The 15347-nt window shown below is 39.2% G+C and overlaps 1 pseudogene; it reads right to left on the bottom strand.

Annotated features, from left to right (window-relative positions):
- Positions 1–11393: 11393 nt before the first annotated feature.
- LOC121505836 lies at positions 11394–11569 on the bottom strand (annotated as a pseudogene).
- Between the last annotated feature and the right edge of the window lie 3778 nt (positions 11570–15347).

The raw sequence follows: 15347 nt of genomic DNA, 5'->3' as shown, positions 1-15347 counted from the left end.
TATGCAGAAAATTGTAATGATGATGGTGTGAATCCCCCCAAAAAAAAATGGTGGCAATGCTAAAGATGTTGCCAGAAATTAATGTTGAAAAAGGCTAAGAATTCTGCTGAAAACGCTAATGGCAATGCTAGAATAAAAAAGAAAATACTAAAATGCTAAATATAATGATATGAAATGCTCGAGATAATGCATAAAAGCTGAAAGTGTTGCTAAAAATGATCCTAAGATCATGCTGAAAATACTTAAGATATTGCTAAAAAAAATATTCATTCTGTGATGGCACAGACTTTAATGAATTCTTCACTGTTGAAGCACAGAGGGACAAAAGACCATAATTTAAGATAAAACAACATGAAAAATCGATGACTTTTGTAACAGTTGTATGAGTTATACTGTGCAAAGGGAAAACATCTTTAGTTCTTAACAGATATTTACACAGGGAAATCATGGTATCATGGTAAAAACTATTCTGCAAAACACTGATGCAAAGAAAAAGATGTCAAAGCAAACAGAGGATGCTGTAAATGTAACCGTTTCTGAGCCCAAGTGAAATTATATATCAGTTCCACTTCAACAGGATCTTACAGTGCTCACACAGAGGTGTATAAACAAATATATTCAGACTAATGCACACTCAGGAACCTCAACTCAGCGTTCAGTGTCACTTATCCTGCAGCAAGCCTTTATCTGAGCTCCTTGAGAGGACTGGGAGATGCATTTGTGTGAGGGAGTGAGTGTATGTGAGGGATTGTACCGATCGTAAACAGCAGCAGCAGGGAAACAAATGGGTGGTCCCTCAACGGCTTCATCCCCGCGCCCAATCGATGATGCAGGATAACGCAGCAGCGAGGCCCCAGGGGAGACGGATGGGCTTGCAAGTCTGCGGCCAAGCCGCTGCCAAACACTCACTGGTAGCAGAGCGTCATGCTGTTTTGCATTCCAGGATGAGGCAGTGTTGCAGTTAATTAAAGAGCTCAGAGGTGTATGAAATGCAGTGAGCAGGCAGGCCAGGCTGTGCGGTGGAGAAATATGGTGAAAATCCAGCTCACTGAGGGGTTTACTGGTGTTTTCAAATCCTCAAGTGACAGTTTTTTATCCAGAACTTTCACAACAACCAGACTCTCTCTGTTCTTTTTCTTTTGTGCCTGTTCGATCCACTGTGCTTCGGGGAACATTCAGCAGTAAACATCTTTTCCCACAGGAATTTGAATCCTCCCAGGAGCTTTTCAGCAACAAATAAGTCACCTTGTTTGGTACTGTTCTATCAACGACTGCAGATTGCAAATCTGAAATATAAACGTCCTCTAAATGAACGCTTTGCTCTAATCCTTTTTATGTATTTTGTCTGATAGGTGATCAACTAACCATAAGTGTGAAGGTGCCAAAGGTTAGCTAACTATGCAAAGTAAAATAATTTCTATCACAGTAAAGGTAATGTTGAAAGTCCTAAAAAAAAAAAAAGTGCTGAAGTGATAATGTCGTAATGCAAAAAAGATGCAAAAATTCTAAGAGCAATGATAAAAATGCTATGATAACACGTGAAAAGCTCTAAATAATGTAGACGCCTCTGAAAACAATATTGAATGTGCTGAAAATGCTAATAATAATGTATAAAATGCTTACAAAGCTTAAAATATTTTTGAAAACACTATAGAACATGTTAAAAAGTTTAGGATAATACTGAAAATGTTAATAGTATTAGATGAACAGCCTAAAACCCTGAAGATGTTTCTGAAAACACTATAGAATTTGCTTTAAAAAAAAAAAAAACTTAAGAAGAAATCATAGCACAATTTCAGCCATTACATTAGTCACAAATCACATCATATCAGCACTGGACAAGAAGCAACACTGTGCAGCAGTTTTTGTAGATCTGTCCAAAACCTTCGATACAGTTGATCGCGACATACTGTTAAGTAATCTGTTCAACATAGGACTGATTGAAAGTGCATGTGCCTGGTTTCATGACTATTTGTCTGAGAGACGTCAGTGTATTAAATCAGGTGACACCAAATCAGACTTCTTTTTTATAAACAGGGGTGTGCCACAAGGTTCCATTTTGGGCCCTGTACTCTTTTCTATTTATATTAATGATATTGTGTCCTCTTTAAGTGGTTGCCATGCCCATTTGTACGCAGATGACACCATTGTTTATTGTATTGCAGACTCGGTACAGCTTGCTATCAACAATTTGCAACTTGCTCTTAATGAGCTTCAAGAATCTCTTTTAAATCATAAACTTCTTTTAAATGTAATAAAAACAAAGTACATGCTGTTCTCCAGAGCCAGAAACATTGACCATGAAACTTTGAATTTGTTTACTGTAGAAGGCTCTAGAATTGAAAGAGTCACTGAATATAAATATCTTGGCGTATGGATTGACGAGGATTTAACGTTCAAACACCACGTAAACAACCTTGTCACTAAAATGCGACAATAGATTGATTTTTTTGTACAGAAACAAATCCAGCTTTCCTTTATTCTGTAGAAAAAGAGTTGTTGAAGCTGTGTTGTTATCTGTCATTGATTATGGTGATGTGATTTACAGACATGCTGCAGCTTCAGTTCTAAAGCCTTTGGACAGTGTATATCACTCTGCTATTCGATTTATTACTGGTGATGGGCACAGAACTCATTGTGTTCTGTATGAGAAGGTTGGTTGGCCTTCTCTGGAAGAGAGGCGAAACAATATTGGTTTTTATATATCTTTAAGGCCCTCATTGGAAAATTACCACCTTATATCTCAACCTTGTTAGAGTGGAATGCTGGTAATTATACAACTCGTTCTACTGATCTGTTACTTCTTAAAGTTCCTCGAGCATGTACTGAACTTGGTAAAACAGCTTTTTCCTTTGATGCTCCAAGCTCATGGAACATCCTCCAACACTCTCTAAAAATTGATGTTCTTCCCTCTCTTTCAGAGTTCAGGACTTTGATTTCTAGCCATTGTGTTCCTCACTGCAACTGTTTTACCTGATTTCATTTTATCTACTTTTATCTGTCTTGTCACTGATGAGATTGTTGTTCTATATACTGTACTTGTTTTATTGTGCTGTGGTTTTAGTGTGTCTGTAATCTCGACGGCATTGGAAATGAGGGAAACCTCAATGTCCTTTCGAGAATAAATAAAGGTTTGAAATGAAATGAAATAATGCTTTTTTAATGATAATACATAGATGGCTTAAAGAGCTGTAAATCTTTTTTTAAAACACCAAAGATATTTTTTGAAAACACTATAGTTTCATATGCTTAAAATAGAAGGAAAAATTCTTATGATAATAGGTAGAAGGTATTAAAAGCTGAAGATGTTTCTGAAAATACCACAGAATATGATGAAAATGCAGAGATGATGCTGAAAATGCTCAAAATAATACACGAACAGTGTAACCCTAAGGGTAAAGATGTTTCTGAAAACACTAATCAATATGCTTAAAATGGTAATCATGACACATTCAGTGCTTAAAAGGCCATAGGTGTCTAAATACACCACAGAATATGCTGAAAATGCTACAGATAATCCTGAAAATGCTTATGATAACACATTAAAAGGGCCAAATATGGAATATGTTTCTTAAACACTATAGGATATGCTGAAAATGATCCTGATGATATATAAAATGTTTATAAAGCTGAATATATCTCTAAATACACAAAAGAATATGCTGAAAAATGCTACAGATAATGTTGAGAATGCTTATGATAAAATATTATGAGGGCCAGATGCTGAATATGTTTCTTCAACACTAGAATATGCTAAAAATGATCATGATGATATATAAAATGTTTTTGAAAGCTGAATTCATCTCTAAATACACAGCAGAATATGCTTAAAAATGCTACAGATAATGCTGAAAATGCTTATGATGACACATTTAAAGGGCCAAATGCAGAATATGTTTCTTAAACACTATAGGATTATGCTGAAAATGATCATGAAGATGTATAAAATGTTTAAAAAGCTGAATATATATCTAAATACACAAAAGAATATGCTAAAAAAGTTAATTATAATATACAAAAACTTACATAAAGTACTCAGAAATCTGAAGATATTTCTGAAAACACTCCAGAATATGCTAAAAATGCTAAAGACAATGTTGAAAATGCTCATGATAAAACATAACAAGCTCAAAATGCTGAAGCTTTTTCTGGAAACACAGCAGAATATGCTTAAAATGTTTAAGCTAAAGTAATAATTATTATGCATTAAGTTTTATAAATTCACATAGAGTTTCTATGCATTAAGAAACAATGGCTTTATTTGTTTCCATGTTGTCCACTGCATCATCCTCCACCCAAACACTGACCTTGAATTTGAAATACAAATCCTCCCTAATGCAACCACATTTTTTTTGTACACTTACACATTGTGTTTTGTGCCTCAACTCAAACATAAAACTAATGTTCCACAATGTTTACCACATGGACATGGTGTAAGTATGACAAGGTACTGGCTGCCAACAGAAAAAGGTTCAATTTAGAACACGCTCCTGTGGGCAGTATTACAGAGGGAGAGCAAATGACCCTTTGGTGGTATGGTGTGGAGGACATGTTAGAATAAATGGAAAAACCACCAACACTCAGGAAAATCAATACCAAAGAGGTAAATAAAACCAGAGCAACAGCCTGGCGGTTGTATGCCTCCGTGAGGTGTACAGTTACTGGGCGGTGAAAAGTCAAGAAAAGCCCTTAAAGATGGATAAACACAAGCCAAAACACGAGCCAGAGTGAACATTTGGAAAAGTTTGAAATAAAGCCCCTCAGTGAAACCATGAGATACTGCATTCACAATAATGGACAGAAAGATGGACATCAAGAGCACAGAGGCTCAAAAACATAATGTGCACAATGTACCTGGACATCCAGTTCATAAACCTCCGTAGAAAAACAAAAGAAATGTTGATTTTTCTGCTGTTTTATTGAAAAATGGTGTTACGATACTCATTGGGTAAATGCACGCTATAACAAGATTATATTTCTGCTGGAGGAGACCAGTGCTCAATTTCCCACCTTCAATATATTTAGATACCAATATTAAATAATAGCAATATTATTATTTTAATCTTAATTCTGAGGCTGACCCTTTTAGGGTTATGGTTGTCATTCCCTGCCTTCAGTCAGCCTTCAGGGTGGTGCCCCGTTACTTATTATAATATTTTTTATTTTTACTGATAAACATAATGATCAATAACATTTTGACCAAAAAAAGCAGAATCTAGCATCAAAACCCCAACAGTTAGATTACAAATCCACCAAGAAGAAGAAAAAAGAAGAGACAACCATGTCAAGCATGCAGATTGACATTTGCATGTGCTTCATTTGGACATCTGGAGTCCGCCCTACAGGCTACAATGGATGTTTTCAATGTTTTTGAGATGCCAAAAATGACCATTTTCTTACTTCCACATCCACTCTGCAGCTCAAATGAGGAAATGGATCAATGCAATGCAGTTAGAAAGTTTTTGAAAAATTCAGGAGACATTTGGAATCGCCTCTATAACTCGGCTTGCTGATGACCAGCCAGTAGGGTCCAGCTGTGTTGACATCCCATGCTCGACTACCCATAAATCGTGTCACTGGCCACCTCAAGCAGACATTCACACTGGCAAGATGACCCTTGGGTCAAGCGTGCTCTTAAAACTCTATTAAGTCTTAGTCTAATAGCCACTCCATTTTTTTGCTCCATGTTTGGTCTCCACCAGCTTCCACTCTTCAGCTGTTAAACATTCACCAGGTATCTCTTAGTGTCTCTGTCTGTTTGATGCAGTCTGAGAAGGAAAGTCAGCTTAAAACCTTCTGAACCAAAAGCATCAGTATGAAAGCATTGCGAAAGATCCCAATCCATGCAGTAGAGCAATAAAAGCTCACTATAAAGCTCAATGTTTCTTTTAAGCAAAGTAAACCGCCCCTCGGGCCACTGCAGGGCCCTGTCGAGCTTTATTTTGACACGAGAACAAAGTGTTCTCATCAAACATCATTTTGAAATTCTCTTTGAACGGTAGAAATCTTACAAAAACAACAGTGGAAGAAAAATGGCAGAATCTTTTGTTGCCACGAGCGCGGAGACTGAAAAACGATCCCCGGGTTGACAGGCTGATAAGAGCAGAAACTGTGAGGCGAGGTCACCTTCAGATAAACTAAGCTCTGCTAAATCATTCATCACAGAAAATGATGGATGGGAAAGTGAGCCCTCGACATCAGGAATCACAGGGCACGACTGGGAAAACACGCAAGCGGAGCTCTGTGGCGACACCAAATAAACAGCCTGGAGTCAACGGGAAATGTCAGACGACGGATCAGACGCATTCTGATTACTGTCGCTCTGTCGGTTCAGTAATTATTCACTGAAAGAGAAACAAGATAACTGGAATGAATCTAATAACCAAAAATATGAGGGAGAAAAACCTCAATATTCAGAAAGCTGATATTGCTCTGTACTAAGGCTTCTTGTTGTAAGACTGTTTAATTTGAAGGTATTTTTATCCTACTTCCAGAACTCTGCACACTGTAAACCTATCCACAAATCAATAACCCCTCAGCAAATGTATTAATTTAGGAGCTTTTCAATTTTTATCTTGTAGAAAAAAAGGTCTGAGACAACTTCTGAAATTGCTTTGATTTCGCAAGTCTCAACCGACCAGATCTTAAGACGCTTAAGGAAAGGGAATCCACGTTAATTTATAGAGCTTATACAGCAATTCAGGGTGAGTTACTATTGAAAACAGAGTAGTAAAGCCATTAAAAAAGAAAAACTTTGATTTTCATCTTTAAACTGTTGCAAACAATCAAAACTCCTATCCAGGCCAACTTTTCACTGGAGCAAGACTCTAAAATCTGATTTACAACCCCAAATCTAAAAAAGTTGGAGCCCTGTGTGAGATGTAGCTTTAAACAGAATGCAATGACTTGAAAATCTCATACACCCATATATCACTGACAATAGAACATAAACAACATATCAGATGTTGAAACTGAGACATTTAACCATTTCATAAAAATATATGCTCATTTTTAATTTGATGGCAGCAAAGTATCTAAAAAAAATAGGAACAAGGCAACAAAAGGCTGGAAAAGTAAGTGGGACTAATGAAAAACAGCTGGAGGTGTATTTTGCAACTAATTAGGTTAATTGGCAAAAGGTCAGTACCATGACTGGGTATAAAAGGAGCATTTTAGAGATGCAGAGTCTCTCAGAAGTACAGATGGGTGAAGGTTCACCAATCTGGACGAAGATTAACATTGACTGGTTAGGATCATCTGGCCCTCAGGGGACACTGCATTAAAAACAGGCCCGATTCTGTACTAGAAATCAACGCATGGGCTCAGGAACACCTGCCGTGCAATCATACCTGCCAACACTCTGTATTTTTGGGCCATCTCTCACCCACCTCCTGTTTTGTTGTTTCTTATGGGAAATTTCCATAATTTTCATGGCTCTACTGTGAATACGCTAGTTCCTTAACACAGAATCATATATTTTGTATGTTTGTCTGAGGACAGACCGAAGTTGCCAGATCATGTAAAAATTGCATAACATACCCACAATCCACGTCAACATGAAATCACAACCCGTCCATCCCTCCGAACTGGCAACAAGTGGACAGACCAGATGAGAGCTGCATCAAGGAGCAAGGTAGCTAAAATTGACAGAACAGCACTCCATTAGGGTTTTTCATCTGCTCTTCTGTCTCTTTTTCTTCTCTGCATTATCATAATACTTCATCTTAATGCCCATATATTATTCTTTGCCTTACCATTTTGGTTTCAGCATGTTAGCATGTGATTAAAAACAGCAACATACCAAAGAAAGTTACAGTAAAGTTCTGCAGAACATATCTCAAAGAAAAGGCTGGAAAAGTAAGGAGTACCAAAAAAAAACCAGCCTGATGAGCATTTTGCAACTTATGAAGCTGAGCATTAGTTCATGCAGGACACAGCAGCCATAGGCCCAGCTGTGATCAGCTGACGGCCAGCTGATCCCAATTATCCCCTCCCAGCTCCCATAGCCAATAACAGCTTTTTCTTTTAACACAGCTGTCCATTTAAATATTATGTTCTTCTCACTTATCCCTGCTTGCATTAATGCTGATACACTGCACTGCTGCTGCTGCTGCTGCTGGCAAAGCTTAACCTCCTCCACCCCAGCATCCTCCTTTATAGCATAAAGCTTGTTAAACTCTCATATTAAGATTCATGCTACTATGGATTAATTACTTTTGACCTTATTTTATTGTATCCAGTACACACTGTGATGAATTTTTGGACACCATGGATGCTGTGTCCCGTGGACTAAAGAGGAGAGGGACCAACCAGCTTGTTATCAGTGCGCAGTTTAAAAGCCTACATCTCTGATGGGGTTGAATTAGCAGCTATGGTGTGGGCAGCTTACACATCTGGAAAGACACTATCAATGCTGACAAGTATATAAATGTTTTAGACAATGTTTCTTTCAAGGAAGGCCTTGCAGCAAGATAATCTTAAACCACAAGCCGTATCAGTGCCAACAGCATGGCTTCACAGTAGAAGAGCCCGACTAACCAAAACAAAAGAAGAGGGGATGAAACAGTTAGTTTCAACTGTGACGAGCATCAGAATTAAAATTATCATTGGAGCTTCCTTTTTAAACTTATCACTGGTGATGACTAATGCAGAAGACAAACTTTCTGTAGCTTATTCCACCATCTGAACATGGCCACACTCCTAACAGGGAGCCTGATGAGACACTGTGGAAGTTTCTAGAACACTTTGTGCCTGTGGGATGAGCCGTGCTGTCTCTGGTTGGTAAATCGCTGCCTTCAAAAATCCACAGTCAGAGCAGGAAGGAGGCAAAGACACTAGCTCTCCGAGTGTGTATGTGTGAGGAGTGTCTGGATGTGGCTGGCGAGGTAATTAACATTTCCCTAGCATCAGCGGCTGGTGCTCAGGGCTAAAATGATCCACGGAGACCTCGTCATAGCTGTAATGAAGTCATAACACTTCAGCAGCGACAAAGAAGAGAAAAGAAGAAATGGAACTTGAAGAGGATGAGCAGACTTTTCAGCTGAAATCATTAGATGTGGGCTGAATACTGCAGGAAAAAAGTGTGCTAAAAATATGGCGATGAGTTCCTCTGGAAAAAGAACCAGATTCTACTCCAGTGCATTTCTGGCCTTTAGCAGTAAGATATCTATTCATTTTGTACTTTTTATCACAGTAGAAGAACCTGAAGGAGGGTGCTTTGTATCCATATGGAGCTATCAACTATGTATAAAGATTGACAGAATATCTCCACTAGAGTCGATGGTAGACACGGTAGTTACATCCTCCACCTTCTGCTAACCTCAGCCCACATTTAAGAGGAGGAAGGGAAATTTAACTCTCTTGCTGACAAGATTAGAAGAGATTCTGCACTCTTTTTTAATTTGATTACAAATTATCACTAGAAGCTATGTCTTTTATTCAACTGAAAGTTGTCAAATGCAAAGAATGAGGGTCCAGGGTTTTAAAACAGGCCACTTCTCCACTAGCAGCTACACAAATGACTCGAAAGAGTCAAGGACAGTTAGATGGGTAGTTTTCAGTTTCGGATTAAGTCATAAGAGCTGCTGCTCTGCATCTACAGTGCATTCAGAGAGTCTTGACTTTTTCAGACTGCTTGGAGTTTGCAATAAACTCAAAATAAAAGTCAAGTGGGCCATCATGGAGTTTTGTCAATACAAAGCTTAAGATCAGTTGATTCTCTGTGTTACAGTGACTCACTGACTTTATTTTTACTGCAGTTAACCTTAAAGATTGCTCTGTAGTTGTTGACTCTTCTTGCAAAACTTAAGGCTGTTGCCTATTTTAAAACAAGATCAGCGTACCCAGGATTTCTTGCTCAGTCTCTTTTGATTTTAATACCAAATAAACATCTAATTTATTCTTAAGTCCCATAAAGTGATTTTAAAAAATCTGTATTTCAGATTTGTTGAATGACAGGCCACTGTGTTATGAACCATCAGACCAGATTTCAGTCAGGAAATACATCTCTATCTCTCATTTAGAAATTTAAACTTCAAAATCATAAAAATGAGGCAGTATTATCTGCACTAGGATGGTGTGGGCGTGTCAGTTAATTGAACCAAAGCTGCACCCAGTCACAAGAAATTCGATCTCCTAAAATTAAAAAAAAAACACTAAAACTGGACAGAAGGACTCCTCTGTCTGCTCTGCTGCTAAGTTTCAACTATCTTTTTAAGCCACCAGAGAAACAATCACATTTATGTCATGACAGGCAGACAGTTTAGAGTAAAAAAGTCTCAGTTTCGTTCTCTCCTCCTGCATTTAACTTTTTAGGTATTCCCTATATCTCATTTTCAGAGTTATGTCTCTATTATGAGACTTCTTTTGTTAAGTTGCTGCCAACAACACTCACTTTCCTGAGGTTGCTCCACAAAATAAAAGTCCTTACTGATAACCAGTATGGGGGCTTTTATTGTGACAGACCTGACAGGAAAAGAATGCGTCTACCTTCAGATACTTTACTGCACTTAAGCATTGCTATGCTAACAGACATGAGGGATTAAAGTGTTTCTGCTTTGAGAGAGACAAAGCCATTAACCCACTTAAAGTAATCGTCAAAGACTAAAGACAAGAGAAATATGGATTAAAACACACCTTCAGCAGGTAAGGCATTTGTTCCTGCTGTATCTGGTTCAAGTGAAAACTAGACAAGCACTCCAGCATTTAGCCTGCCCCCTGACCTTACAGTGAACTCTGGTTAGAGTGCAGCTGCCTGCCTCTGTGCCTGAGCAGAGACAGAAGTTGGGGATTAAATTTACTGTTTTCTGGCACAAATCTCTCAGTTATCATACTTTCAATGACCTGTAGGCCACCGTGGTTGATAGATTTGGGAAATTTGCCTTACAATCAACAAAAACAAAGCATGTAGCAGGCCATGAACTTTCAATAAAGGCAGCAACATAAGCTAACAACAAACTATTGAAATGAACTGCTCTGTGATTTTATATGGTGTAGGGGGGCATTGTTGTTTAGGGAAGACGTCACATGAGACTTGTTTGCCATCAGACTCTATAACTGGAAGTCCTCCAGAATTCGAACTACATCAAACAACTAATGCACGGATGCTTTTTCAGAGCCATTTTTGGCTGATAACATGCATTTAATGGAAATAAAACACTGATCAAACACCATGTCTGGAGCCGGGCTGGGGCCACATATTTCTGTCTGAACCTGACATGAGTCCAAGACAGTAGAAACCAAACCTGACAGATAACTTTACCCTTTTTCAGCCTTCTTGTTTACACAGTTTACAAATTACCAGACCTTGAAAATGACTCCAACTGAGACTTGAGATGGAGACCCTTCTGTTCCTGGCTCAAGTCCTTATAGACTGGGCTGCTGTTCCCCCAAATCAGGGAAGAGTGTGAATGCAGTCCCCCACTACTAGGATTATGCAGTAAAGAGTGAAGCCCAGATTCATACATTTGGGGAATTTACAAAGGTTACCCTAGGCTGGAGTCCGAAGGCCAGGCCTCGCAATGGTTGAACCACCTTCATGAAGATGGTGTCTCCTCTGCCAGGTGAGAAATGAGACCATAAGTATCTTTCAGATGAAATAGAAAAAAAAAGCACTTGCTGCTACAGTCCACAGCAGCCCACGTGTACAACCTTTACTTAATGTACAACTGAGTATCTGCATTTGTAACTTCACCTCTCAGCTCCTCTGATGTGCAGTCTCTTATCAAAGCATTTTTGTGAGTCACTATCAGCATCCATTGACCTGAGAATTTCTGCCACTATTTCCCATCAGTGGAAGCTGAAACACTGAAACATTTCTACATGCTAACGGCTTAGTTGCCTTCTCATGTGAATGCAAAATTTGCCAAATCCAAAGCAGGGACCTGACATCTAACACTGGTGATCAGCCTGGGAAACATGTCATAAAGGAGAGAGAGAGATTTTAACCCCCTAAAGACTGAAAACAGAGATCAGCAGCTGTCGCACACAGCCTCAACATCAAAGCGGCAGCGGCACGGCGGTGGGACGCACAAAGACGGCTTTTGTTTCCTGCTCTCTGCCGAGAAAGAGGACTGAAGTCCACATCAACACGCTAGCTGGAAATGACAGCAAAATTAAAGGCTGGCAGAGGATAAGAGAAAAACACACGGAGTAAACAGACTTTAAAAAGGAGGGAAATGACATCACTAAAACAGACAGATGGGTGTCTTTAATGTTTGTGTCTTGTTCTGGGTAGAATGACCCAAAACTCTTTTTCAGTAAAGTTTCAAGACTGCTCCTGTCTTTTAAGTTTGTGCAAAAAAAACATATTGACCCAAAACATGTTCTGTGTATTAAACTATTTTATTAAGTATTACTTTACAATAAACATTAGTCTTTGGGAAAAATGTTTTTGTTTTAGTGGAGCAAATTAGCTCAAAAAATGAGAAAGTTCAAACTGCCAGGAAGCATCTGGTTGAAGTATCTTACAGTGCCTATATAAAGTATTCACCCCCTCTTAGGTTTTACCCTTTTATTGATTTTATGCATGAATCATGGTCCATACAATTTTGCTTTTTTTGACAAAAAAAAAACCTCAAAGTGTCAAAGTGAAAACTGTTTTCTACAAAGTAATGCAAATTAAATAATAAATATATGTAAGGTTACTGAGTCACCTGAGTGAAGTGACTGTAGTATAAAAACACCTATGTCTGGAACGTCCAGTCACCGGTTCATCAGTATTCATGGCCGCCATTACACCATGAAAACAAAAGAACACTCCAAGCAGCTCAGAGAAAGGGTTATCGAAAAGTAGAAGTGAGAGAACGGATACAAAAAAAATGACAAAGTACTGAACATCCCCTGGAGGCTCCAGCTCATCTAAAACACTGGAGTCAGAGTGCTTACTAGGGCAAGGAAAACAGGACATATTACCCCTGTATTGAAAAATCTTTATTGGCTTCCAGTTCAGTACAGAATCTATTTCAAAATATTACTTCTTGTCTATAAAGCCTGGAATGGTATGGCATCCCAACATTGTTCTGGTCTTCTTACTGAGTACCATCCAATCAGACCCCTCAGATCAACAGGCATGGGCCTCAGGAATATACTGAAACTTAAAACGGAATCTGATGAAGGTGCGTTTACTCACTATGGTGCTGTCCTCTGCCTGCTGAACTGAGAGCTGTTGAAACATCTGAGTTCTTTCAAAAGTGGCCTTAAAGCACTGCTTTTCTCTAAAGTCTTTGCTGTTAGTTAATTTTTATGTGCAGAATTGTGCATGGATTTGAGTATGCTTCTTTGTAGGAGACCCCAGCATTAGGATATGCCAAATGGTGATTGGTACAAGGTGCATCCAGGATTTTTTTCCTTGACTCATTGGACTTTTTTCTGTTTGTCTCTTTATTTTGTGCCTGTTTTTATCTTCTGTAAAGCACATTGAGTTTATTTATATGAAATGTACTATTTGAATCAAATTGAATCAAATCAAATCAAATTGAAAGATTAAATTTATTAATCCCACAAGGGAAAATTCCAAAATTAAATTGAATTGAACCAAAATGGTGCCTTTTGTCCATCAGAAAAGATGCTGTTTAGTGGACACCAAACACTGCCCGTCGCCACAAACACACCATCCCGGCTGTAAGGCACAGTGGTGGCAACATCATGCTGTGGGGATGTTTCTCAGCAGCTGACCCTGGCAGGTATGTAAAGGTAGAAGGTAAACTGAAAGTGGCGCAATATTAGAAAATCCTAGAGGAAATTGTTTAAAGTCAACAAGGTGAAATTTCTGGAGTGGCTGAGTCAAAGCCCAGACCTCAGGCATATAGCGAATTTGCGACTGGACTTGAAAAGGGCAACCTGAAAGAGCTTGGGCAGTTTGGCAAAGAAGAGTGGAGTAAAATTGCAGTGCCCAGATGTGCAAGCCTGTCTGAGGCTTGTCCACACAGACTCAGTGCTGTGATTGCAGCCTAAGCATGCGATGTCACCACCTAATGTATCATAGTCAGTCATGCTTTTTCAAATAAATGGATTCTCCCTCTGTGCTTGTACACTTGGGAAGGACAGTAGTCCAGCTAAATGGCTTAATCGAGCTCTAACTGTAGCTCAACTTAACTGTGAATGCACTGATCGTCTTAAAGATCCAAACACTACACTGATACAGATCGTCCATTAAAGTTCTTCCTGGTTGCATTTGCCCCAGATTGCCTGAGATTGTAACATTCAGTCTCTTCTATAAAAAAGGCACAATATGAGCTGCCATCAAGCCTGTCACTGAGGAGATAATCCTTTTATCCAATATTGAAGCTCTTGTAAGGAATTTCTGGTTTGTATTGACCCCCTTTATGACCCATGTTAGCAATCTCCACAGAGTCCGTCTCACAGCCTTCTATTCATGCCACACATGCTGTAGTTGATCCCACCCTTTCTAGTCAATGCTCACATTGCACCACGATCTGTCTCCAGTGTGTGCCAAAAATGCAACTCCACTCTGCTCAACTTGAGATATGCTCCAAGTCTATTTTGGACAGTGACGCTTTGACTTCACATCAAGCTGAACAGAGCAGATTGACTGGAACAGTTATCAAAACACTGGAGGATGTGGTCAATTCCAAAATAAACCACCATGCATATCACACGCTCATCACTAATCACCATCATACAGGCAGTTACATCAGTTCATCCAGCTATTTTCAGGTCTCTCCTGAGATGTTCGATAGGGTTCAAGTCAGGGCTTTGGCTTGGCCACTCGAGGACATTCACAGAGGTGTCCCGAAAGCACTGCTGTGTTGTCTTGGGTCATTGTCGTGTTGGAAGGTGAACCTTTGGCCCAGTCTGAGATCCGGAGCACTGTGGAACAGGTTTTCATTGATATCTCTGTATTTAGCTCTATTCGGCCAATCTCCCAGTCCCTGCTGCTGAGAAACACCCCTTCAGCACGATGCTGCCACCATCAAGCTTCACTGTTGGGATGGATCTTTGGAGCTCAGTCAGGGTTCTTGGTCACCTCTCTTACTAAGGCTGATGATGCAAAATTTCCCTGTATGAACTGTACATATGGAGTTTAGAAATTTTAAACCTTAAAGAATATAACTGATGAAATCCTGCATGTCTCTCAGCCTGTTCTTCCATGTTTCTATTTTCTTCAAGCCTTAATTTGCCACTTCCTTTTGTAAAGCACCAAAACACAGCTGGCGTCTGTTCGGCACATCACACATGACCTTCCACCACCATTTGTCCGTGTCACTTCCTCTTTTTCTACAGCCGCCTTTTGACCCTCAGCTGCCCCAGATCCCTGCTCTTCTCTGTAGCCAAACTGATAGCCAGAGCCGGTCTGTCCATCTCACGAAAATCCCCCACACATGCTC

The sequence above is a fragment of the Cheilinus undulatus genome, linkage group 23 (genome assembly GCF_018320785.1).
Source record: "Cheilinus undulatus linkage group 23, ASM1832078v1, whole genome shotgun sequence".
Taxonomy (NCBI): domain Eukaryota; kingdom Metazoa; phylum Chordata; class Actinopteri; order Labriformes; family Labridae; genus Cheilinus; species Cheilinus undulatus.
Note: the sequence above shows the minus strand (reverse complement) of the source record. Positions and strands in the feature narration are given on the sequence as shown.